At 42.4% G+C, this 23,807-nt stretch overlaps 2 protein-coding genes across 14 annotated transcripts in view; one reads left to right on the top strand and one right to left on the bottom strand.

Annotated features, from left to right (window-relative positions):
• Positions 1–11,693, bottom strand: part of B3GNT5 (UDP-GlcNAc:betaGal beta-1,3-N-acetylglucosaminyltransferase 5) — a 19,762-nt gene extending 8,069 nt beyond the window's left edge. The window contains exon 1 of one of the 4 annotated variants that reach the window (XM_021394673.1): positions 11,038–11,693. The gene's annotated coding sequence lies outside the window, so the exon portion shown is untranslated. Of the gene's footprint in view, positions 1–9,499; positions 10,238–10,280; positions 10,975–11,037 lie in introns of those variants that run through there. The other 3 variants (XM_021394671.1, XM_021394669.1, XM_021394674.1) reach the window with 3 other exon arrangements.
• MCF2L2 (MCF.2 cell line derived transforming sequence-like 2) overlaps positions 1–23,807 on the top strand; it is a 161,127-nt gene that overhangs the window by 94,906 nt on the left and 42,414 nt on the right. The window lies entirely within an intron of this gene.

Below are 23,807 nucleotides of genomic sequence, written 5' to 3'. Positions count from 1 at the left end.
GGGGGCGGTGTCTTGTTTTGCAAAAGTACCACATTCATTGTTTCTAAAGCTTTCAGTTTTACCTAGGGCTACTTCCAGGCTTTGTGTTACAATAGAAAAACTAGAAGCCCTAGGACAGGCTCTTGGACTGCACAGGACAGCCCTGTCACGTAAATTACTTCAGCTCAGCTTGCCTAGTTAACATTGCAGAGGTTCTTCATCCTGCTGGAAGACTGGGACCTCAGCTGCAGCACCACTTCCCCAGCACTTTAGGAACGCATCCAACAAAAGGTGGCAGAAGCCAGAATGCTGCAGTTAAGATTAGCACTGCCTACATTTCACTTCCAACAGGCTTGTCAAGCCCAGTTTATCAATGAGATGATTCTGAGAAGAGCATGCTGGATTTTCTTGAAGCTTTCAGAATCTGTTTAGGCAGCAGTACGAGTTTCAAAGAACACAGTGTTTGGCACATCTGAGCATTTTGATTGTTAGGCAGAATTTAAAACTTTTGAAGCATTTTGTTTTTGAGTGATTTAAGTTGTAATCTGTATGAAATTGAACTCCTTATCTCCGACAGTACTTGTATATATACACCACTTGCACCAAAAGACCGAAGAAAATCTAGCCTTAAGTTAACACATCAAATAAGCATGTGATTTCCTGTTCTGAAGGCTTACAATTTTTTTCCCCCTTCCTATTAACTGAGGTGGTAAGAAGGTATGTGCCTAAATTAATGGAGATGAGGCCTGAACTGGCTTTGCTGCTCACAGCTTTAGCTATAAGATCATACAACTCCATTTCCTCTCATCATTTTTTCCTGTCACTGTCATGTCTTCACAAGTCAGGTTATCTGTCATCATACCCCTGGCCTATGTCCTCCTTCATCCCCTGGTATTTGAAGAGTTCATACACCAAGAAGTTCAACTGAAACAGACCTTCAAGTTTCTCATATGGGCTACACCAAGTAAGACAACAAAACAGAAACAAGTTATACCCCTGATACTCCTAGGATTTCCTGCCATAGTGACAGATGTTTGTTTTAAGGAAAAAAAAAAAAAACATGCAGGAAGGTACTTGCAAATCCTCCCTTCCTACATAGCTCATAACCTCCTGTATTGAAAGAAAGCACACGCACACCATTTTGGCAAAGAAAATTTCAAGTAGCATCAAAACCACTAGTTACACTTTGTTCTATACAAAACTCATGAGATATGGAAGTCAGACATTTAAGGAAAAAGTTCAACAAAGCAACAATTAAGAATAATCAGTCTAGTGCAAGAAAGAGGTATGAAAAGTATAAAAAGACAGGTGATTAATTTTGCGTAAGTAGGAAACATAAGTGAAGGAATGACTGAAGCTTGGTTTCAAGACCATTTAACCTATCACCTGCAATTCCACACGCAAGCTTTGGTTGTATACTTCAGAGTTTGCCTGCAATTTGCATTGAGGGTTCAATTTCCTGGCATGGTAGAATCAGCATTCTTAAATGCTTTTTGTGTGTGCATTGAGACCCTCTCGGATTGAACACAGATCTGATTTTCAGAAGATGAACAATCAACATCTTCCTAAGCGTGAACTTCTTAAACAATTCTGTAGTTGCTCAGTCAAGAAGGATCCATCTATTAAAAAAAGGCACTCATTACAGTAGTATCTCTTGGGCAACTTCACGTCAGGAAGTGCCTACAGCAACATGTAGAAAAGTGAAAGGCATTGAAAGCTGCAACCACTTGCTGCTTCTCACTTAGTACATCATGTTTTTATATGTTCACTGGCAGAGAAATTCAAAGGATGGCAAAGCATCACACGGCAGCTGAATAACACAAGCAGAACAGGTTGTAAATGCTAAGGACTACTAGGAAACAGCAAAGGTTTAGTTCCTGCAGACATTCTGCAGTTGCCACACCAGCTGGGTAGAAAGGATAAGAATTATTTCTGTTTCCTTGGAAGTGGAGCAGCAAGCTTCCCAGCTGCTACAGACAAGTTTAGGTGGAGGCATCTGCCAGAAGCTAGGTAGAGGTTTTAGAGGTTGTCAACTGTTTATGGGCAGGTTCGGCCCGGTTCTGTGACTAATGGGGCATGGGACCCATGGACCCATGCCCCGAGAAAGGGAAAAAGGGTAAGGAGATGGGCCTAAAAACAAAACAGCAGCAACGATCTGAGGAGAAACAGACTAATTTACTAAATAAGATATCAGAATGCAAAATAACACAATATAATCCAATATAATTAAAATAGAAGCTAATAAATCAAATAAAATGAGAGTGTCCAAAAACCAAAAGGCCTTACTCTAATGGTGAAGGCAAGACGACTAGGGAGAGAGATGCTGCCGGGATGAGCAGAAGGGCAAAAAAGGGAACATCTCATGATATGCAAACAGTTTTTATCTTTCCCTCTGAACGGAAAACAGTAACAGAACAGCAAGCAGTCCTCTGGGAAATGTAGTTCTTGTCTTCTGAGAACCAGATACCCAGAACTATCCACGATCCACGGAACGGAAGCATTAACTCTTTAACTCCCAGTGCACTACATGATGTTATGATGTGGAATACCGATAACAAAAAAAAAAAAATCATAAAACCATGACAAAGGTTTGCCTTCTTCTCAAGTGGTTTTCAGCAGAATCAGTTTCCAAGAACAGCTACTGTGCAGTTAGCACAAGATGCATAGGACCATTCCTTTCAAGCACCAGACTACACCAATGCAGTTTTCAGTTGCTTTCACCTGCTGTAACCAACGGAGTCTTCCCCAGACAAGCTAGACAGGAGTTCTATTTTCCAAAATAGAAGCCTACAAAATATGAATGTTTTGGTCCAAGGGATTTTGCATAAAATACACAAGCACCAACATGAAGCTGTGTTTTTGTGCAGCAGACTAGGTGGAAATAGATGGTTCTTTGCGTTGCCAGTGATTAAAGTTTCAGAGTCTGTTGCAGTGACGCAACAGAGGATGCGTGCCCTCATTTTCTAAGAATGTTGATCAAGTATATACTTAATTTCTATGAAGGCAAATCACAATTCTGAGACATGGGCTGTACCTATAAAGACCATAATGGTACCTATTCCACAACTCATCGCATGTGTTTTGGTAGATGGCAGTGATGAGCTCCAATGCTACACTAAGCAGCAGTCTGCATTTATGTAAACTCACTTGCAGCACTGGTATTTAATGATATGGCAGAATGGTGCACATTCCTTTCAGGTCCTACATACTAAGGCAGAAGTAAGCAGAAAACAGGCAGGGCACATTAGCTGCAGCTGTTAATAGTGTTACCTCCCCGTGGGTGTAGATGGCAGAGCTTAAATATCAAAAGCACTTGCACAGAACTGTATTTACGTACCCCTGACCTGTTCAGTAAACAGAAAAAACAAATTCATGTAGATTCTCAGGTATGGCCTACAAGAGTGAGGGCTTTTGATAAATACTAGTACCACAGAGGGTCAGAGCTGCTACTTCCTGTGATTAATGAAGAAAAATCTTTTCATTCTACAAGGAGCACAAAAGCATATGCACGCAGACTGTTGTTTTCTTTAAAAAAAAAAATAACAGAAAGGAAAGACAATTAAAAAAATACAGGAAATACATGAACTGCCACTTCACGTGCTTAATAGTCTTAAGTACTGTGCACATTTCAAGAAAAGGTACCTTAACCTAAAGTTGAAGTCGAAGCCACGCTGTAAGCAGACTGTGGCCATCACGTTGATTACAACAGTCATGTGATGACTGTGTTTGTGAAAACAAGTGCATCATTTTTATGCTCAGAGAGTAAGGCACTCAGATCTTTGTAGTGATGTTCAGCAAGATACTGCTTTGCTTATAAGCCCCTATCTTACATGATTCACTGACTGCAATTACAGCCAATTAAAATCACCTAGTGTTTCTTTATGAAGAGTTAAAATCACACTTCCATAGCTTGTTTTGGTCTGAATGCCTGTGCCCAATTACTCAGTAATCATCTGTGGAGAAACCAGCTTTCAGAGCAAGTTTTTATTATTATGTTTTTAAGTTCTCATAATTGCCAAGTAGGTACCACACCATCAGAGATTTTAAATGCTACACAAAGATAAGCAATGTCACAAAGTCTACGTAAATATTGTATTTCCATTGCTTCTGCTACAGGCACCCATTACTGTCCACTGCACATCAAACGGTTTCCTTTTGCTAGTAGAACTTCTGTCAGTTCAAATATCTAAAGAAAGTACAGTGAAAACATAGTATGGAGAGCTGTACTGCTCAACTGTCTGTCTACTCCAGTATCTTTCCATTTCATATCTTATATAGCTTCAGTTTAAGGAGGAGTATTTAATTAGAAATGCCTGCACTGATCTGAAATTCTCCCAAGCTGCAGGATTTTCTCACTTGTGTGTGTTGGCTGTCCATACAGCCAGTAATAAACCAAATCCAAAGCAGATGCTGGTCAAGCTTAGATCCCTTGTTAATTTTCCAAGAAGGGCCCATCTTCCACTTTGCTTCCAAACAAGAATAGTGAGACAGCTACACAGCTCCAGAAGAGTCATAGGCCATCACAGTTACAGGGAGGGAATAAGTGTTAACAAAAGAAAAAGTTTTTAGTTTTAGGAAGAACAGAACTGTTGTTAGTTAGCAAAAGGAACGCCACAGAGAACAAAGGAACAACCCTCCCCCTCTACCCCCAGTACCTGTTTTACAGTAGGTTAGAAAGTTTAAGAGCCACAACACAGCCCCACCTAAATCAATATTTAAATACAGGCAGCAGAAAGATGGTGTCTACTTATTTGTAGTTGGATCTGGGAATGTTATTTCCTGCTTATTTTCTTCACAATATCTGTTCTGGTCTATAGGCTATACTCAAAGATTAAGCTTAGCTATCTGAAGCAAACTTGCTCTTCCAACTGCCAAATTTAACCGGCAATTTTAATATAAGACTGAGATAACTGGCTATCTTTCTGCGTGGCTTCACTTCAAGTATTATTGCCAGCAAAGTATTTTAAAATAAAGGGAATTTGAAGATTTATTTATTTATGGCCATTTCTAAACCACGCTAGAATTTGCTGTAATTCCAGGTTTTAAATGTAACTTCAGAACAAGTATTCTTTCATCTGCTTTCCAGTCTATCCCCTCTTCCTCTATGCTCCAATTCAGCTTCACACTCTAGATGCATCTTCATTTTCAGGGTCAAAACTCAAAGAATACTCATGTTGTTAACACTCAGGCACTAAGACAGCAACATTATGACAGTGACACATCAAATTCGTAGGTTAGAGCCAGACAAAATATTGTTGGTTTTTTTTTTTCCTTTTGGTTAGGCCAAGGATGATATATGTCAGAGCAACAGATCCAATACAGAAGACTCCTACGTACATGTTGGGAGCCTCCATGCTTGTTTGAAGCAGGCCAGAGACGAACAAATATTTCAGATTTAATAATAAAACAGATAGAGAACCATCTCAATACAAAGGAGCTGCCGATTGGCTGGAATAATAGCAGTTCAAAGCTTTGTTTAAGCCTGCCTGAAAGATGGGTGGGATGAATTCCATTATCCTCTCCCACTTGTGGTAACCAAAGAAAATTTTGGCCTTACATGCAGTGCTTTCTGTAATGCAGCAAGACCAGAGACTGAACAGTAGGCACTCATCTGCTTTTTGTTATGAAGTATGAGGAGAAGGAATACTATAAGCCCACAGCAAAAAAAAAAAAAGAAAAAAAGAACCAACTCCCAGTCCCTCCACACACACGTGCAAGAAGTGTGAAAGCACAGGTTCCAGTTGCTACAGCTTACTAAGAGCAACATCCAGCCGCTTCTAGCTTATGGCAGTTGAAGTGCCCTCTGAGAGCTACAAAAAAAGTCACTGGCCATAACAAATCCCAAAACAGAGAGCTACAGAGAGTTCTTCCTTCAGGCCTAGCTTCAGGATTCAAATCAGATAAGAAAAGTCAAACAAAGGGGCTGCAAAACACTCCCCAAAAGTTTAATTAGCAGTGAGACTTCCCCAAGACTATAGTCTTTCTAAGTTAAATGACACAGGCAAGCTGCACATTTACATTTGACCAGCAGTACTTATCTCTGCTCGGGACAGATAGTAGGTCATGCTATTTAGTAACATCTAGAGTTGGGGAAAATTATTTATATGCCTCATGCAAGACTAATTTAAGGTCAAGAATGTAACTGAACTACATAAAACACGGGAATACACACAGCACCAGGTTAAGAATTGTCATGTGAAAGCACAGTATCTCTAAGCAAAGAGAAGTAGAATCTGAAATGAAAGTCTCAGAGACAGACCACAAAACAGCAGCCTACAAACTCCAGAGGGAGGGGAACAAAAAACAGGAGCAAAAACATACAAGACAGGGGTGAACTTAAGGAAAAGAACAACAAAAACGGTCATCCATTGAAGAAGTCTGATCATTCTGAAAAGTTGAACTTTGAGAACAATGCTATAGAAAGTCAATATCTGTAGTTACCACAGCACTTCACTCGGGCCTTAGAGACAGGCAAAGCCAACACACTCAGAAAAGCTTATCACAACTTTGGCACTTTTGCTACCCCTATGGCTAACATGCTATGAAGGTTTTCTACTAGAAGTGTGCAGAACATATTTTTTTGAGAAGTCGAGAGAGTTGCAAGGGAGAGTTGCAAAAGCACTTTGTCTCATCTTAACAAGACTCGTGATGTTACATAGCCCAGTGTAAGTGGCAAGAGCAAAGTGAAAGCCTTTCTTTAGTTAACCAATTCAAGTAGAAGAAAAATCTATCCATTTTGTACGTTATGAAAGAACTAACCACAGCAAGGGGAACCCCAAATACATAAAGAGTAACAGTTAAAGGAAAAAGCAACATAAGAAAAGCCATACATTTCCTGCTTCAAGACAAAAGGCTGTTTTACTTCATTCAGCACAAACCACTTCTGGTCTTACCAGAAAAGCAAATGGAAGAATTTAAGAATACAACAGTGTAATAAATATGAGCAGAGACTGATCACAGTAGTGATCTGGGGCAAATAAAGCTGTATTTGAACTATTCCCTAAAGGAGAGAACTAGCTAAAATACCTTCCTCGGCTGGCAAGCCCCAAAACACCTCCCAGCAATAAAAACCAATCTGTGTTGACAAAAGTTGTTTCAGAGGTTGTTTGGGAATCTGAACAAACTGACTTACTGCACCTGAAAGATGAGAGTGCACCTTCAGAGCATGGCAGCACTCCTGGCAGTTTTGAGTGACCAAACAGTTTTTATTCAAGTTTAAAACTACATCCAGCACTATGTAGATGGTACCAGATAATCAGGCTCAACCTCATGAAACTGATTCAAAGCAAGCAAAACTTGTTCTGCACTAAAAGCTAATAACTCTAACAGTCTGTATTAGCAAAATGTAGACAAGTTTCTTCAAAGCCCTTCAAACTTAGTCACTTTCGCCTACAACAACATTTTTTTCCTTTCAAGGCCATCTGTCCTCTGTCTGCTTAAGACATCTTGAGATCTTTTAGGCTTTCCAGGTTATTTGGGCATCTAGCAGCAGCATCTCCAACCCACAACTTTATTTATGTTGAGGGTCATACTACACAACCACTCAAGCAGCAGTTAAATTTCAGGATTAGTACAAGTTCATTCTAAAAAGCAGTTTGAAAGCTGAAGGTTGCTACATCATCCTTTTTCTGTATGTTGTGATCATTTCCCCATTGACTGTAGAATTTAGGTCAAGAGTAACCTTTCAGAGATCCTTCTATACCATTCCCACTTTACCATCAAGAGTAAATGTACTATTTGTGAAACTTATGAAAGAAGGGAAGTCTCTTAAGTGTCCATGAGTATTATTTTAGACATTGAAGACTTAAGAACGCACAGAGTGGGGCTACTTAAACCTTCTATCAGGATCTGAACCAGGCTTTCCTGAATATTGCTAAGATTCCAAATAGACAGTGTTTCCTGTATCAGTGGTAAATTCTCCTGTTACCTCTGGCCAGCATAACAGAGGTGGATCACACTGCTTGACACCAGATTTTAAAGGTTAACTACTACCATAGTCTGCTGAATAATCATACAGCCTCAGTCCAGACACCCAGTGTCTTAGGAGGGTACCTTAATGTACTCTGCAAGCCATACGGACGGATGAGCTCATAGTGCAACACTAATCCATCACTGCCACTTCCAAGGCCCAAAAGACCTACTGCAGCAGCAACAGAACCAGTTTTCCCAACAAAAAGCCCTCAGAACTTGTGTCCACACAGGCACTGTTAGTAAGTAACATCTTCAAATTAAAGGATCACCCAAACAATTCTTCAGGCATAGACAGATAACCCCAGGGAGAAAAGGCAACGCTTAGTACATCCTAGACGTAACACCTGCACCTATGGTGTTGTGAACACTGAATCAGGGAATACATAAGCCACCAGCATTTCGGATAAGTGATGACTTGCAGGATTTCCCACATGCTGCTCCCCAGTCTTTAGGTGAACTACCATTCCACGTCTCAGTACTTGCTACTCCAGTTTGGCCAGATGTCAGGGACTGTCCCAGCTCCTGCTTTGCTTCTCGATTTATGATCCCAAAGAAAGCAGCAAGTGACACAGTTGTGATTCATTTAATGGAAGAGAACTAGTGAGCAGATACTGCTGTCAAGTTTCACAGCAGAAAGAAAAAGCACAAAACCTTACCAGTGAAAGAGCTGGCATTTGCATTGAGATTGTGTTCTTTGTACATCAGATGGTGGGCTTCTAGGAATCTAGTTCTGTGCAGAACAACCAACCAGTAAACCCCATAATACCAGAACACCACCCTGCTCTACGATCCAGCCTTCTGGATATACTGCTGGAGAATTCCGCGGCTGTTACCAACTGCAATTTAATGTCTCCTGCCCTGCTGAACAAAGAAAAAAAAGCCAGCATTTGCATTGCCTTAAAAGACAACCATTTTTCTCTTTTTCACTTCCCAATTCATGTATCCCTTTCCTACTCTCATCCTTCTCCCTTTCCAACTGCTACTTGCATACTACTAGGAGACCGTGGGCATACACCTCAGCGTGCACTAGCTGAGGATGCTCCAGCACAGAACAGCAGCACATACCAACTTATTACGGCTTTGCATGGCCCAAACAGGATTTTAGGCTTCTATCATTGCCTTGCTTGTGATGCGGTCGATTGCGTTGGACTCAAGCCAGTCTCCTGTCTCTAGAGAGACTCCCACATTCTCAGAAGCAACTAACAAAGCTGATTTTCCCAACACGCTTCGGTGTTTCCTATGACCGCCGCAGCGAGGGCAAGCCACCGTGTCCCACCCGTTTCCTCCAGCCCTCCGCCCGGCTCTCCGGCCGCGCTCCCCGCCGCCAGCCCGAGCACGCATCCCCGCCCGGAACGCCCGCGGTGCTCGGAGCTCCGGGGGCAGCGGAGCCGCTCCCAGCCACGCGGCCGGCGAACAAAGGACGAGCCCTGCCTCCGCCCGAGCCCGCCGCCCGGCCAGGAGAGCAGCCAGAAGTAAAGAAGCTTTTTGAGCTTCACAGGCTGACAGAGCGAAATGTACTTTCTGAACGCGTTCACCATCTCTCCCTTACGCTTAAGGCATCTTCTCAAGGCGATTTCCTCGGATTCCCGCCCAGAAGCGTGGGGAATGCCACGGCCGCGGAGCTCCGGCACACACTGGGGCGCTGCCGAGGCCGGGCGGGCAGGACTGCCCCAGCGCCCGCGGCCCCGTGTTGCAACGCGGAGGAGAGCGGAGGAACTCCCAGCCGGATCTACGAGTTTCATGGGTGGGAACGGTTGGGAAAGAAAAAGAGGGGAAAAAAACCCACGGGAAAAACAACTTTTCCAGAAGCAGTAATGAGTTGGAGAAAAAAAGGAAAGCGAGAGGGGCTCCCGGGACGAGAAGGAGCGGCTCCGCTTTGAATGGGCCGCGCTCCCGCACCGCTCGGGAGGCTGCGGGCGTCCCCCCGCGGCGCAGGGGGAGAGGAAAGCCCTGCAAGGACCACCAACGCTTTTCGAGTTTTCTGCTTTGTTTTAGTATACAATCGACAGCTACGTACTGATCAGAGACTGAGGGGAAAACTGCTACAATGCTACGAGAAAAAGATGTTAGAAATGCGCTGAAATTTGAGATTTCAGCAAGATGCAGACGCAGCCCTTCTTTAAGGAGGGAGTAAGGCAACGGGGTACGGCCGAAACCTTTTAAACAAAGCAGCCGGAAAACTTGTTTGCCTGGAGAGTGGAACCGCAATTCCAGAGCCGCGGAGAAGCGAGACAGCCCCCCCGAGCAGCCCGGCTCCCACAGCCCCCCGCAGCAGGCAGAAAAGGAGAAGAGCGGTAGGAAAACAGCACTTCGTCACGAATTTTAATTACCCGACTCGTCGCCTTACAGATAGGCGAGACTAAAAAAATCGAACGAGCCAACAAGCCCAGAAACGAGGAGGGGAAGGAGCCCCGCCCGGATTTCGTTGTCTCACCACCAAAAGTGCAGCCTCCCTCTCTTCTTTCCTTCCTTGGGGAAGAGGAATCGCCCGACCCGCTCTCGGGGCTGCCTCATTCACTCGAAGGATATGGGATCCCACGGCCCGGGAGCCAATGGGCTCCTCCTCTCCTCCCCCCGCAACGAGCTCCGCAGCTCCCGCCCGGCGCCTCCCGCCGCTTATAAACACCGCGTGCCGGGGGCTGAGGGATGCGGGGTTTGGCTTCTCTTCCTTTTTCCTGGGCAGGGTGTGCCCGCTATCCGGGAACGGTGTCTTCCCAAGGCACTCCAAGTGTTAAAAAGTTCCTTCTGTCCTACGGTTTCCACGGGGAGTCACGATGCAAAGTTTAGCCTGCTGCTGCCACGAGACTGTGAGGCTCTGTGTAACCCCTCGGTGTTGGCCAGTTAGTTCGTAGGTCACAGAGCAAGCTTTATTTCCCGCTTTTGCTGGAAACTTTCAGAGCAGGAAGGGTTTTAGCTTTTTTCCCCCCTACCTTTACCGCGGCCGCTGGTGATTTATTTGCATCATCCTAAGGAGGATGCCCTGCTCTAAACTCTTCTCAGATTTTAAGAGGCTGAAAAGTTCCTTTTTGCTGAAGCGCTTCGCTAAGTCAGTCCCTGAGGTCGGTAGGCTGAGGTGCGAGTACTTACCCAGGGAAGCTGCGCGGGAGGAACGTGCCTTCTGTAAAGTCCTTTGCAAACCCTTTGTAAAGAGGAAAACCTAGCTGTAAAAAAAGCTTCTTCAATGTAAATTGAGAAGCTGCTCTGTCTGTTTTAGGAGATAATCTGAGGTTCCTCAACGAGCATAAATATTGCACACAAGCTCATTGTGTATGTTCTCTGATATGACTGTGACTGATTTAAATAATACCTGACCTCATCACTGAGTTCCCAGAAATTTAACTATTGCGTATCATGACCATTAGCGTGTGTTTGTCAGTATACAACTGTAAATCTGACAACGTCTTTGTGAGGTGAGGAACTGTTTTCTTTTTACACACGAGAGAGACAATAGGAGACAGCAATACAGTTGTCAAGGCCACCCAACAAAAGCAGAGGAAGGGTAAAAACGGAGCCCTTGTTTTCCAGTCCCACGAAAGATGTGTTGCTTTGTAATACAGGTTTTGTTTGGGGAAGCTTCAGGCTTAAGGAGCTCCCCACTTGACTTTCCTTTCTCCTGCGGTGTGTCTCCGTGTGACTAAGCACTTCATAGTGCCCTTGGCAGATTTCTCTTCACGTGTTCAGTTCTTCCCTAAGACAAAATGAACTTTCTTGGAATTGATGGTTTGCCGTAGCAGGAAGGGTTTGTAGATCGTTGTGTAAATTTGGCATGATGACTAAGCAGTGTTTGAATAACAGTGGAAATAGCCTTAAAAACAACACACCGTTCATTTTTCTTACCAGAATGATAGTTTCTGATTTTCCTCCAGTTCATAAATGTTATTTCTTAAGTTTATCTCTCATTATTCCTTTTAAATGTCATCCCTATTGCACATTCTTTCAGCTATGAAACAATCCCTCTCCAAATGAGATATTCTCAGTGAGAGATCTTTAAAAACCTCTAAGTTAACGATTCCTTGGCTGGACTTACCAGTTTTTCCTGTTTTCAGTTTTGGTTGAATTTGGTAAACCAGAGGGAAAAATAAAATAGCAGCTGGATTCTTCCTTCCACAATTAATAATGATAATAATTTCAACCAAGCATGACTCACTTTATCTTCAACCAAATATTACTACAAGCACTCCATTTTAACTTAATATTTTTGATATGCATGAGGTCAGGTTGCCAAACTAACTCAACTCAGATTTTTCCAAAGTCAAATGTTCCAAAGATATTTAAAAATCCAAGCCCAAACATTTCTGCGTTATTCATGCCTCAGTAACACACTTTCCAGAAAACACATCTTCAAGGAATCACACTTTCATGGTCAGGAAAGTAGAAATATACCTTTTAAGTTTAAGTTGTCTGTATAGGAAAGTATGATTCAGACATAGGTGCAAGCTTGCTAGAATGAGGTCCATGGAAAGCAAAATCAGAGGTATTTAAACTAAAGAACAAAAGAGAATGTTTCCAGTAAGCACCATGTATGGACTTTGTTTGCTGTGACCGAGTTTATCTTAAAATTATGTTCACTTTTCTCTTAAAAAGTGTCATCTGCTCAAAAGATTAACACCCTTTTATTTGTGCCTGCTAATTTCCCATCTTGGTTGATCTGAATTTTCTGTAATTCAGAAGAGGTCTTTCTGACAGTGAAATGAGCAGACTTCAGCCTGCTTCCAGCCTGAAATTACAGTGGGAGAGTGAGTCACTTCATAGGTTTTATTTTCTAGTAATAGCAATAAAAATGCACTTACTTGCATTGTCTCTGTCCTGCTTTTTCTTGTTTTGTCACCTTACCCCGTAACATGAAGCTTCACCTCTCCGCTTTCTCCAGTAATGTTATTAAGGGAGGTTTTTTTAGAACATCACCCTTAACTTAATTACAAATTAAATCTTTAACATCCCACCCTCGCCATATCTTGTTCATTTTGGCCTCATCCCTTAAAGAGATGCATAACAGGATACATATTTAAACTGCCAAAGTAGGGAACAGAGCTATCAAATGTTATTCTAAAACCACTTCACAGATATTTTTCTCCAGAAAGTACCTACCTTGTTTGTAGTCACACTCGTGCACTGCTGCCAGCTCCGGTCTTCACAAGTGTTCAGAGTGCAAAGGGCTTTACTGGTTTGCAGGAACAGAATTTTAGACTGAACAGTTCCTTGTCTGTATATCAGCTCTAGTTGAGACTTTAGCCTCTATTTCAGCGTATATAGTGAGTTGGTAAGATTTAAAGGAAAAGAGATGTTAATGGGTTTGTAGAATGGGAATTTCTGCAGATCTGTGTTATGTTGCTCTGCTGTTACCGCTTCCTGCTGTTGGTTTGAACAATATACTTCTAGCTCTTTCCCAGTGAGTGAGGAAGGTGGGAAGGAGTACCCTCCAACCATTCCTGTCTAGAAAATACAAATGAACACAGGAGGCTGCTTAGTGTTAAAAAAGTTTTACTGGGAGGTTTGGTTCAGAGGCTGCCTTTCAGAGGTTCTGTGCAGCACTCCGGGCGGTATTGTGGTACATGCCTCAGGTCCTGCTGCTGCCACCTTCATCGTGTAGAACCACTCATGGGACAGATTAGCATGTCCGAAGTGCGGCTGTGTGGTCCACTGTGTTATTTAGTGAAGTCCAGTGTGCAGCGTCTGGACCTAAGATTTCATGATTGTGTGACTCTGAGCTTAGGCTGTAAGCATGAAATAGCATGACGTTTGTATTAAGATAGAATTAACTTGGTGAATGACCAGCTCCAGGGCTTGCAGTCTGAGGTAGCATTTACAGGACTTAAATGAAAAAGAATCAACTTCAACAATCATAGAATCATAGAATCATAGAATGGCCTGGGTTGAAAAGGACCTCAAAGATCATCGAGTCTCAACCCCCCTGCTGAGTGCAGGGTCGCCAACCACTAGACCAGGCTGCACAGAGCCACGTCCAGCCTGGCCTTGAATACTTCCAGGGACGGGGCATCCACAACCTCCCTGGGCAACCTGTTCCAGTGCATCACCACCCTCTGTGTGAAAAATTTCCTCCTAATATCTAACCTACATCTCCCCTGTCTCAGTTTAAAACCATTCCCCCTTGTCCTGTCGCTATACACCGTCGTGAACAAATCTGGGAGAGCCTCAGCCGTCAGGTGTATACAGGGCTCTCTATACATGCAAAATAGTATCCAAGCACACACACAGTCCAACAGTCTTCTGAACATACATATAAATTGTGCTTTACGTGCATCTGTGGAGCACACCAACAGCCAGCTGACCAAGCACTGCTGCAAACTCAGATCCTGCAGTATGCAACCTGTGGGCCTCTGCCTTAAAGCGTTTGTACCTCAAATGACAGTTTCCAACTGCAGATTTGAACATGATTTAAACTTAAGATTTCTTTAAATTCCATGTATCGTAATGTCTGGGTCAGGCACACTCATAGTGTTATTGATCTAACAAGGACTGGGGAGCTTCATTAATCAGTGTGCATGGCTCTGAACATGGACATGGCTAAGTGTGTCACGGAATCATTGAATTGCATTGGTAGAACAAGACAGTGCTTCTGCCCTGAGTAAAGAATTAAAAGCTATTTTCAGAATGAGAATACTGTGCCAGAGTCCTATTCTAAATCAGCAATAGCAAAGTTGGATTGCCATTAGGTCTGGGAATTGCTAATTTTAGGTGTGGACTGATGTCAAAGACAGTAGAAGCTCAGGGAGTGCTGCTAAAAGCCTTGGTGCTCAAGTGCTTGCTGTAGTCTTTGGAGCTGCATATGGCAGGAAAGAGGAAGTAAGATTTTATTGATGTGGAGCCTCTACAGAAGTCAGAGATGAATATGTTTCCTCTTACATGGAATGAGTAAGATCCATTGCAAAGGCTTCTCCACAGTGTCTAAGTGCAAGATGTAACACATTTCACAGGATCATATATTCTAATTAAGATAAGGAGATTTTGGTAAGTGACTGTGACGTGTTACCACAGAACCCCAACAGCATTTCTTCTCAGTCTAATTTCCAGACTGATGAAAACTTTCAGCTGGTAGAGGGGAGGAACTTGGGACTTCAATTTTAAAGAGAAACGGTGTTTTTGACTTTATTGTTAGGCACAGAGAACTGTTTTCTTTCACCAGTCTTAATGAAAGAGCAGTCAGCAGGAGAAATTTCAAGAAGCCGCTAGCCATTGCTTGTTTGCCATCATCTCTTTCAACTTTCACAAAATCCTTGTTTTCAAAGAAGTTTCCCTGTCAGGCAGATTGGCTCCAACACTTACAACTCTTAATTACTGCCTAACGGGTTTGGAAGGTCTTTGAAGTGAAGTGTGTGCTGCCATGTAGGGAGATCTTGCTGCTGATAGAAATGTCTGTAGAATAGCAAGATGAGACGCATTCCTAACACAGATCCAAGTATTTCTGAGGACTGGGAAAATTGTTACGAACAGGAGGAAAAAAAATCTTGTTGTTACAATACAGGGGCTTGCTAAATGTTCTGGAGGCATTCTGTAGTCCTTGCATCCTTGCTCTTGAATCTGGAAGGTAGAGAAAAGCCGAAATAATCAGTCTCAACATTCACATGCTTTCTTTCAAAATCTGCACTTAAGCAATTATCAAGGAAAGATAAGCAACCACTTCTGCTATTACCTCCCATACCTGCTTGCTATTGGATACTAAGGTTATTTTAATACTCTTCAGAAATTCCAGAAATTCCTCAACTTGTTTTCTGTGCAGTTGCTCTGCTGCCAGCAGGCTCCTAGAATGCAGCTGGCCACATGCACGTACTGATGCTGGGTTTGTTTTAGGCACATGGGGAGATTGGGTAGCTTCTGTCTTGCCCATGGCACAGGTACTCTGCATCGTCTGATGGCTGGCTGCTTGCTCTGCCTATCCAGGACTTTGGGAGCACTGAAGATACTCTCTGCCAGCCCCGATCCATCTCAGGGCTTGTGGAGTGTGTGCGCATAAAGGCTGCTTTGTGGTGGCCTAGGGTTGCATGGATCTTGTCTGAAGAAGTGACACAGATTGATTTTTACACAACTCTAGTTTTAGCAGCAATAGAGGTTTATTAATACTTCTACAATAAATTACAATGTTAGATTATATGATTCTTAGTAGCACTTCATCAGCACTTAATCATTAGCCAGTTTCACACAATGATTCGGTGGAGTTTACAGTGACTTAGTTTGAGGTTCAAGAATAGCAAGGTTCCCGTTCCCTCTCCCTTGCAGAGAGGGTTTCTGAAATCAGAAACCTCTCAGGGGAATAACAATTAGCTGGAGGCAGAGTTGTTTTTAAATTCTCCAGACAAATCTGCCAAAGCACACCCATCTATCCCTGCCCATCCACGCCAGTTCTAATGAATTTGCTTTTAAACTGATCTGAAGCTAACAGTACGCAGCTCCTGTATGTCAGTAAGCTCACAAAGGAGCACTCATGCTGAGCACTTCACATTGTCATTTATGGTAGCACAAAGCATATGTCATGTTGCCTAATCATGATGATGATGACTTGCACCCACACTGGGCTGATCTAAATAATTGCCTGGTTTGCAGAACAGCGGCAGATAGCGCCATGGGATATCACTCTGTCCTGTGTAGCTGGTGATGCAATGAAGCAGAGATTTATTGGGTGCACTGTTCAGTAAATCACTGATGACTTTACTTCCTGCACTTAACAAGCTGCTCATTAACAGAGTATATAAAAACTGAGTTTTGAATATTTGCGACACATTTATTTTTGAAAATTCACATGTATTTTTCATACATGCTGCTTCTTTCCTCATATGGGCCTAAACAGGAATTCTGTTTTATATAGTATCACCTGACTGTCAAGCAGATCCTCTGCAAACTCTCTAATGTTCCTGTGTGTATCCAGATCATTTGATACACTCTTGCTGATCTTTCTCCATCACCTCTAGTTTGATGGCACTGATGTTTTATTTACATTTCTAGTTATTGCAAACCTGTCTTCATATTCTGTTCCCTGGCCAATAGCCATGTTAGACAAACTAGTATGGACAATCTTTCCTGTATGGCGTCTGACTTGAGTTAAAGCTGAATAGTGTGGCAGTGAAAATGCTTTTGTTGGTTAAAATGCATACGTTCTGTTGGTCTGTGCTGATTCCCATTACTGTTGCTAGGCAAGAATTACTGTGTGGTTAGAAGACACTGGGAGCTCATAACTCTAGCAGCCCTGCCTGGTGTGGCATGCTCTAACCTCTTAGTTTCACCATTGCGATTGTACTCAGCCTCAATTCTTACCACAAACACTGAAGTGGATATTTCTCACACAGGCAAGACTTGTGTAAGACCTCTGATAAACCAAGCCTCCCGTTCTTCCAGAGGCAAAATGCAGAAGAATGGCAATCCTGGATGAGCCTAGTTACCTATCTTTCCCATTGTTTTTATCTTGGATATTGGTCATTAACAGCTATTTAGGGAAAATTAACAAACAGGATAAATACTGGGCAGTATCCTTCCGTTTCATGCAATCTACAATTGTGAGATTATAAAGTGGCCCTTTCAACTACTTTCTCCATGCGGAGTCTATCCCACAATTCTCCAAAGCAGATTTCTAAGTTTGGAAAATCTTCCAACAGACGGTGTCTCTCCTTCCTCTAAAGTCATCATTCAATACTGCAGGCTGAGTTCAAGTGGTGTGGTAGAGCAGGTTGACCAAATTAGTAGATGGCTGTTGCCAGGAGCTGGTTCCCCATCACTGCTGGTTGGAGTGTGGTAGCTGCAGCTGCTCTGATCCCTGCCTGCCTCTCTGCCCCAACTTACTGCCATGGAGAAAGCATGACAGAAAAAGAATGCGCTTGCTTCTCAGGTGTAGCAATTCACAAGTTACATACTGATGTACACATGCCAAAAAAAGATTAACTAAATCAGAATACATTTTCCAGCTGCTCCCATATAGCCCATTTTAGCTCTTCAGGATTTTCTTTCCGTCTTCCATTCTTAATTTTCATGTAACTAAGACCTAGTTTATTTCCCCCAAATCCCACAGAATACTGATTCTTGAAGACATTAAAAATCAGGGCATATGCAAGGCATTTACCAAGATCTTTTGAGATATCTCCCTGTCCAAGAGGTCTGTGGTCAGAAGAACCGCAGAATTTAAGTCTGGCACAATGCTGTGTCCTATTCCAGAGAGAAGCAGATTTTGCAGGATGGAGTTAGCTTAGGGTTGCATCTCAAACTGAAATACAAACCCACATAGGAACTAGTAGTCATCATAAATCCGTCACCTCCATTCCAAGTGCAACGTGCTCTTCTCTGATCTGCCCTTTCCAATATAAACTCAGGACTGTCAGTAAAATCAACTACTATTCATTTTAATAATAATACTAATTCCTCCTTTACCCAAATGGTGTTCCGAAGTCTTGCAGAACTAAGCTGGAGGATCAGAACCACTGAAACTCTCCTCTTCCTCTAGCAGTGGACCCTTCAGCATACAGTTGTGAACATGAATTCTCAGTATAAATGGTTCCCATTAAGCTTCCTTGAACCTACTACTGTATTTTATTTTTTGGTCTTATCTATTTGAAAGTTTTGTGGTTCATGACCATCTTAAGTTTTGCTTTTGTTAAAACAGTCCTTTTCCAAGTGTCACAGTTTACTGCTCTGAGAGGGAAAGTTCACACCGCTGTCAGCTTGTATCGGATTTCTCAGTTAAAGAGGTCGATTGGTGTTAGGATATGGCTATATCTTGTCTACAAAGGAATGGAGGAAGTGTGCTGCATGTAGACAGTGACCGTCTTAGACATCAGGTTGACTATCAAAAAAAGCCTGTTAAATAGTTTTTGCCAGAGTCAGAAACCATTCAATTTCTAGGTCTCTCTTGCCTGCTCTGTTTCAAACTTCTAACGAAAAGCAACCGTGAAAGAAGTGGCTTCGTGGAAACAGGACTCTGTGCATCTCCCACAGCAGAAGGGCTCCCCAGATCTAGAGTGCTCTGTTTTAGAAGTCTTGTCTTTTAAATACTATCTGTGACTGTATGTGCCTGTCCTAATTAGCTGGATGTTATTTTGGTCCATAGCTGTGACCAGTCTGCAGCACCCACATTTCCTAAAGCTAGCTCAGGTTTGTGTACAGAGCTGCATCATTTCAGTGTAGATGCACAGCTGAGATGAGAGACAGCTCTTGCTTGACTTTTAGTCCTCTGTTCATGCTATTCATTTCTGTAGGTGATTCAATTAATTTGCCTTTCTGTTAACAACAATGTTCTGGTTCCTATAATGTAGGTCAACTAATTAAGATATATAAAAATATTTCCCCAAGGTCATTTGTTTTGGGAACAATGAATGTGGGACACTTTCTTATATGCAAAGAGATCAGTGCATTTCAGAAGAAACAAAGTGTTATAAATGGTGATCTCAGAGGTAAAATATACTTCTAACGAAAATACAGTCCTCCTACTCAGAGCAACTTCTGTAACACCTTAAGCATTGACTTCATGTTGCAGTGAAATAGAATCATCTACGCAGGCAAATGCAATATCTTCACTAAAGGTCACTAATTTTCAGATGAGAGCATATGTGTCAAAGGAATCAGAAAGGGTTTCTGTATCAAATAACAAATATAATGTTCAATTCAAACAAGCGTTCTTACGTCCAGAGCAATCTTTTACTTCACTTTAGGGGGCAAAGTGCTGCAACTGACCAATACTTAAGTTTCACTTGAACTATTGCACAATCTCATGTGGAAATACTTTTCAACTGGAAAAGGTACATTTAGCACTGTGAGAAATGCAAAAAAAAAAACCAACAAAAAACCTCTTAAAAGCAATTATGTAAGTGGACTGGAAATTTCCTCTATGGATCACTTGCTGTCATTTCTTTTGATTCCACTGCACAGACATAATTTTGGTATTTTCGGATTAGATCAGTCAGAATTTCTAGTAGCAATTTCTAGTTAAAAACTAATTGTGCTAATTATTGCTGATTCTTTTTCCACTGTGACAGCAACATCTTTGCCATGTATTGCATGCAAATAGATACATTTGCAAAAATTATGATTTTATTGTATTTCATTTAAATTCAAATATAGAAACCTGACAGCAATTAAGACTGGCTGGGGTACTGAGCCAAAAAGTTTGTTACCACTCTGCATATTTTTTGCAAGCCAGGACATTTTTTGCTCTCACTTCTCTTCTGTCCAGCTCTATCCTATGCTGATGTTTGGTCTCAGAGTATGCATCCGTGGCACTGCATGCATTTCCATTCAGTCCTTTCTGATGCTTTTGAGCCCCCAGATATGAGAAAATAGCTAGTATTTTCAATTTAAGTAGATCTCTGTCTAAACCAGATAGACTTATAATATGTTCATTTTATTTTCATTAATTTGATGGATTCTACTGGGCATTTTGCTCTTGCTTACACAGATTCTGGTATTCTGCTGTTTCAGCTGTTGAAAATATACAAAACTCTGAGCTGCTGGTGTCTAACTTGGACATGTATTAGCTTTTCATCTTCTGGGCACCATGCATTTTTGCAAGAGAGATATGGAACACCTGTGCACGAGTCCCACTTCTGTTGGCTGTACATCAGCCATGCAGACAGATTTTCTGCTGCATAATAATTGTGGAGTGACACTGAGGATTTATATTTTTTTCCACTGACAAACTTGCTACCTTAATTCTGTTTGATGGCGCCAATTGCACCTCTGGGAAAAGACTCCTTCTGGGGCTGGGTACCTGTGATAGCGAGTCCTTGCATAGAAATAAGTTTTATGAATGAAAGTGAGCCAGTGATTTTGTTAGGAAAGAAACACAGTTATGGAAACAGAAATCCTGAATCAGTTTTATGCTGCCATCTGAGGAGGACGCGCAAATAGTAACTGTGTGAGCAAAAAGTCATTGAGGTTTAGCCAGAGCAGATATTAATAGATTGTGGTAGACTCTGGATGCTATTTCTGCTTAGTGCTTCATCGTATTTGAGTGTTGTTTTTTTTAATGTAGCACATAGCAGAGCCACCACCTGACCCTGCTCTTACCGGAATGACTGTGAGACAGAGCTGCCCAATGACCTGACAGACCCGGGGAGCCTGAAGAGCTGGTCAATTACTTTCCCTTTTGCTTTTCTTGTTAGCAAAGAATGAAGGGAGTTGAATTGAAAATATATGATGAGCTGATGTGTGTCTGCTGTGGGATAAGGACCTCCTTAGTAATATGATCTAATTTTCCAGAAACCAGCTCAACACCTTTTGCCACAGTTCTATTCCAACGAGGCGGCGCAATGCAGGGGAAGCCTGTTAGGAATGGTTTATACTTGGTTAGCAACATTGCTAGTTGCTATTTGCACAGGCCTGAGCAATATAAATAGATGCATTTGGTCTAAATGTCAGCACAGACAGAGACTGATACAGAAGTGCCCCACTGGAAGTGAAGGGTGCTAATTAATACCAGCATTTACCTCAGTTTCAAGGGTTCTCTTATGACCTTGGCTAAAATCAATTGAGACCATATAAACCTCAGACCTTCAGGCTAAATGCCTTCACCGTCCGTGCTCAAATGACCTGTTCACTTGGAAAGCATCCTGGTGAGGAACTATTCTTTGGAGAGCTGCCCAGGAGCTTCAGCCAGCTTAGAGTTTTGTTGGGTTTGGGCTGATGCACCTCATGTTTGTGAAGTGTCTTTGAAATAAAGGAATATGGAATGTGGAAGGTCTAACCCCTTGCCCCACACACTCCAGTTGCACTTGGTTTTTCTCTAGTTTGGGTGACTGAGGAGAGTGTTTGGGTCTTACCTGTAATGACAAAGCTGAGTCCTGAGGCTGCTAGCTGCTTCCCGAGATTACCTTTGAGACAGCCAGCTGCAGCAAGCCTGTGTGTGGCATGCAAGTTCTCATGCTTACTGACCACACCATAAAGAGTCCTTTAAAACAAAGAACACTATTTGAAGTGGTCCCTTCTGGCTCCATTTCCTGTTTTTCTGTTTCTCTCTGATGGGGAAGGCGAATGCAAGATGGGATATAGATGGGATGTGGATGGGATATATCATGCTGCATCCGCTGCTACCTCCAAGGGTCTGCTGACTGAGGCATGTTAACTGTGGGTGTGGCAGCACTGCAGGTTGGAGAAAATCCCTGGGAACCTGGTAGAAGTCTGCATGAAACTGTGCTATGTAATTTGTACTGAAACACAGGAAAAAAAAAAAAGGAAGGAAACTGAATGAACTGTAGTTTTGGCAAACCTTTTGCTTTTCATCAATTTTGGAAAGAGCTACATTTAAAAGTATGGGCCTGTATGTCGGATCTGCCACTGATTAGCTTATGTACTTCATTGTTTTGTTACTCTTCCTCATTCCGTCAGCATTTCACTTTTCATTTAATTTCCAATTATTGACAGAAAAACTGAGGTAAACCCTGGTGCCTGCACTTTCTTATCAGTGAGAAAGACAATAGATTAGCTGCATTTGTCTTTAATTTTTTATCAACAGTTCAGTGTCCTGTATTACAAAATCACAGAATCACAGGGGTTGGAAGGGACTTCAAGAGATCATCAAGTCCAACCCCCCACCTGCTAAAGCAGGTACCCTACAATAGGTTGCACAGGTCTGTGTCCAGACAGGTCTTGAATATCTCCATGGAAGGAGACTCCACAACCTCTCTTGGCAGCCTGTTCCTGTATGCCTAGAAACAGTGTGTGTTTACATTTGCTTTGTTCAAATATTGAACAATGTAATAGAGGATTTACAATGCAGCTGGTTAGGAATTAATTCTAAACTGTTAATATTTGTTGAGACCACACAGTGAAAAAAGGGAGCTGAAGGAACTGTCTGTGACAATAGTCCTGTCAGCTCTTGCATCATATTTTCCTTACACATGATACCCCTACAGCAGGTGCTTGCTGAGTTACCCTTGCTGTCCCATGACGGCCTGGAAGAGATGGCGAACATTTCACAAATCACCCCTCGTGGCTTGATGCAGGCCAGGGGATGTCACTGCCAGTTTTCAAGGCTGTTAGACCATACCAAGCACCATTAAACCCCTTGTGCCACATGGCATATGCTCTACTTTATCATTTAGCAACCCAGCACATCCGCACAGGCCAAAGTATCGTATTTATGGCCCATGAATGCTTTCCCCCACAGCAGCAAAGGTCACTTATGTTGCTCTTTAATATCCTGTTCTTACACCGTGTCTTTGTTAGGGCAGTTCTAAGGTCTGTGGAAGTCTCTTGCCTCAGAGCACAGCTTTACATTAATAACAGTTTGGTGATAGAGCAATTCCTGTCACTAAGTGCAACAACCTTTAATGTTTGAGATTGTGCTGCCGTGAGTATTATTTGGCTGTGAGCACTGGAGCTACACAAGGCTGCTTTTGGATGGATGCTGAGCGCTCCTGATGGCTGCTGTTGCACCAACCCTGTCCCTGTACCACTCTACAGAACTCTCCCTCCCCAGGTTTTTAGCTTCTCCCATTAGCATCCACTTTTAGCTTCTCCCATTGCCATTCAATGCACTGGGACCCATTCCTGGGTCCAGTCCTCTATGGTACACAACCTGAGTTTGTGATTGCTTGCTTGAGTAGTAACAGTGCTGCTAGAGAAACACAGAATAACGCTTTCAGAATAATAGTGTAGGATAACACAATGTTATGGATGATTGGAACTCCTGGACCAGTGGTCGGTTTCCTCTTTTTTTGATATACTTACAAATTGTGGTTGGGCAAAGGTACAGCTGTAAAGGGAGAAAAAATGCAATAGAGCAATGAAAACCACTGTGGCAGCGGATCTAGCTATCTGGCTGGGAAGTATTGAAAAAAATGGTGATCTTTTATATGCAGAAGACTTGTAGTTTAGAGATATGAGCATTACAGTGGAGCTCTTGGACTCCAAACAGGAGCTGA

The sequence above is a fragment of the Numida meleagris genome, chromosome 4 (genome assembly GCF_002078875.1).
Source record: "Numida meleagris isolate 19003 breed g44 Domestic line chromosome 4, NumMel1.0, whole genome shotgun sequence".
Lineage (NCBI taxonomy): Eukaryota > Metazoa > Chordata > Aves > Galliformes > Numididae > Numida > Numida meleagris.
The sequence above is the reverse complement of the archived record's forward strand: the minus strand, read 5'-3'. Positions and strand labels throughout refer to the sequence as shown.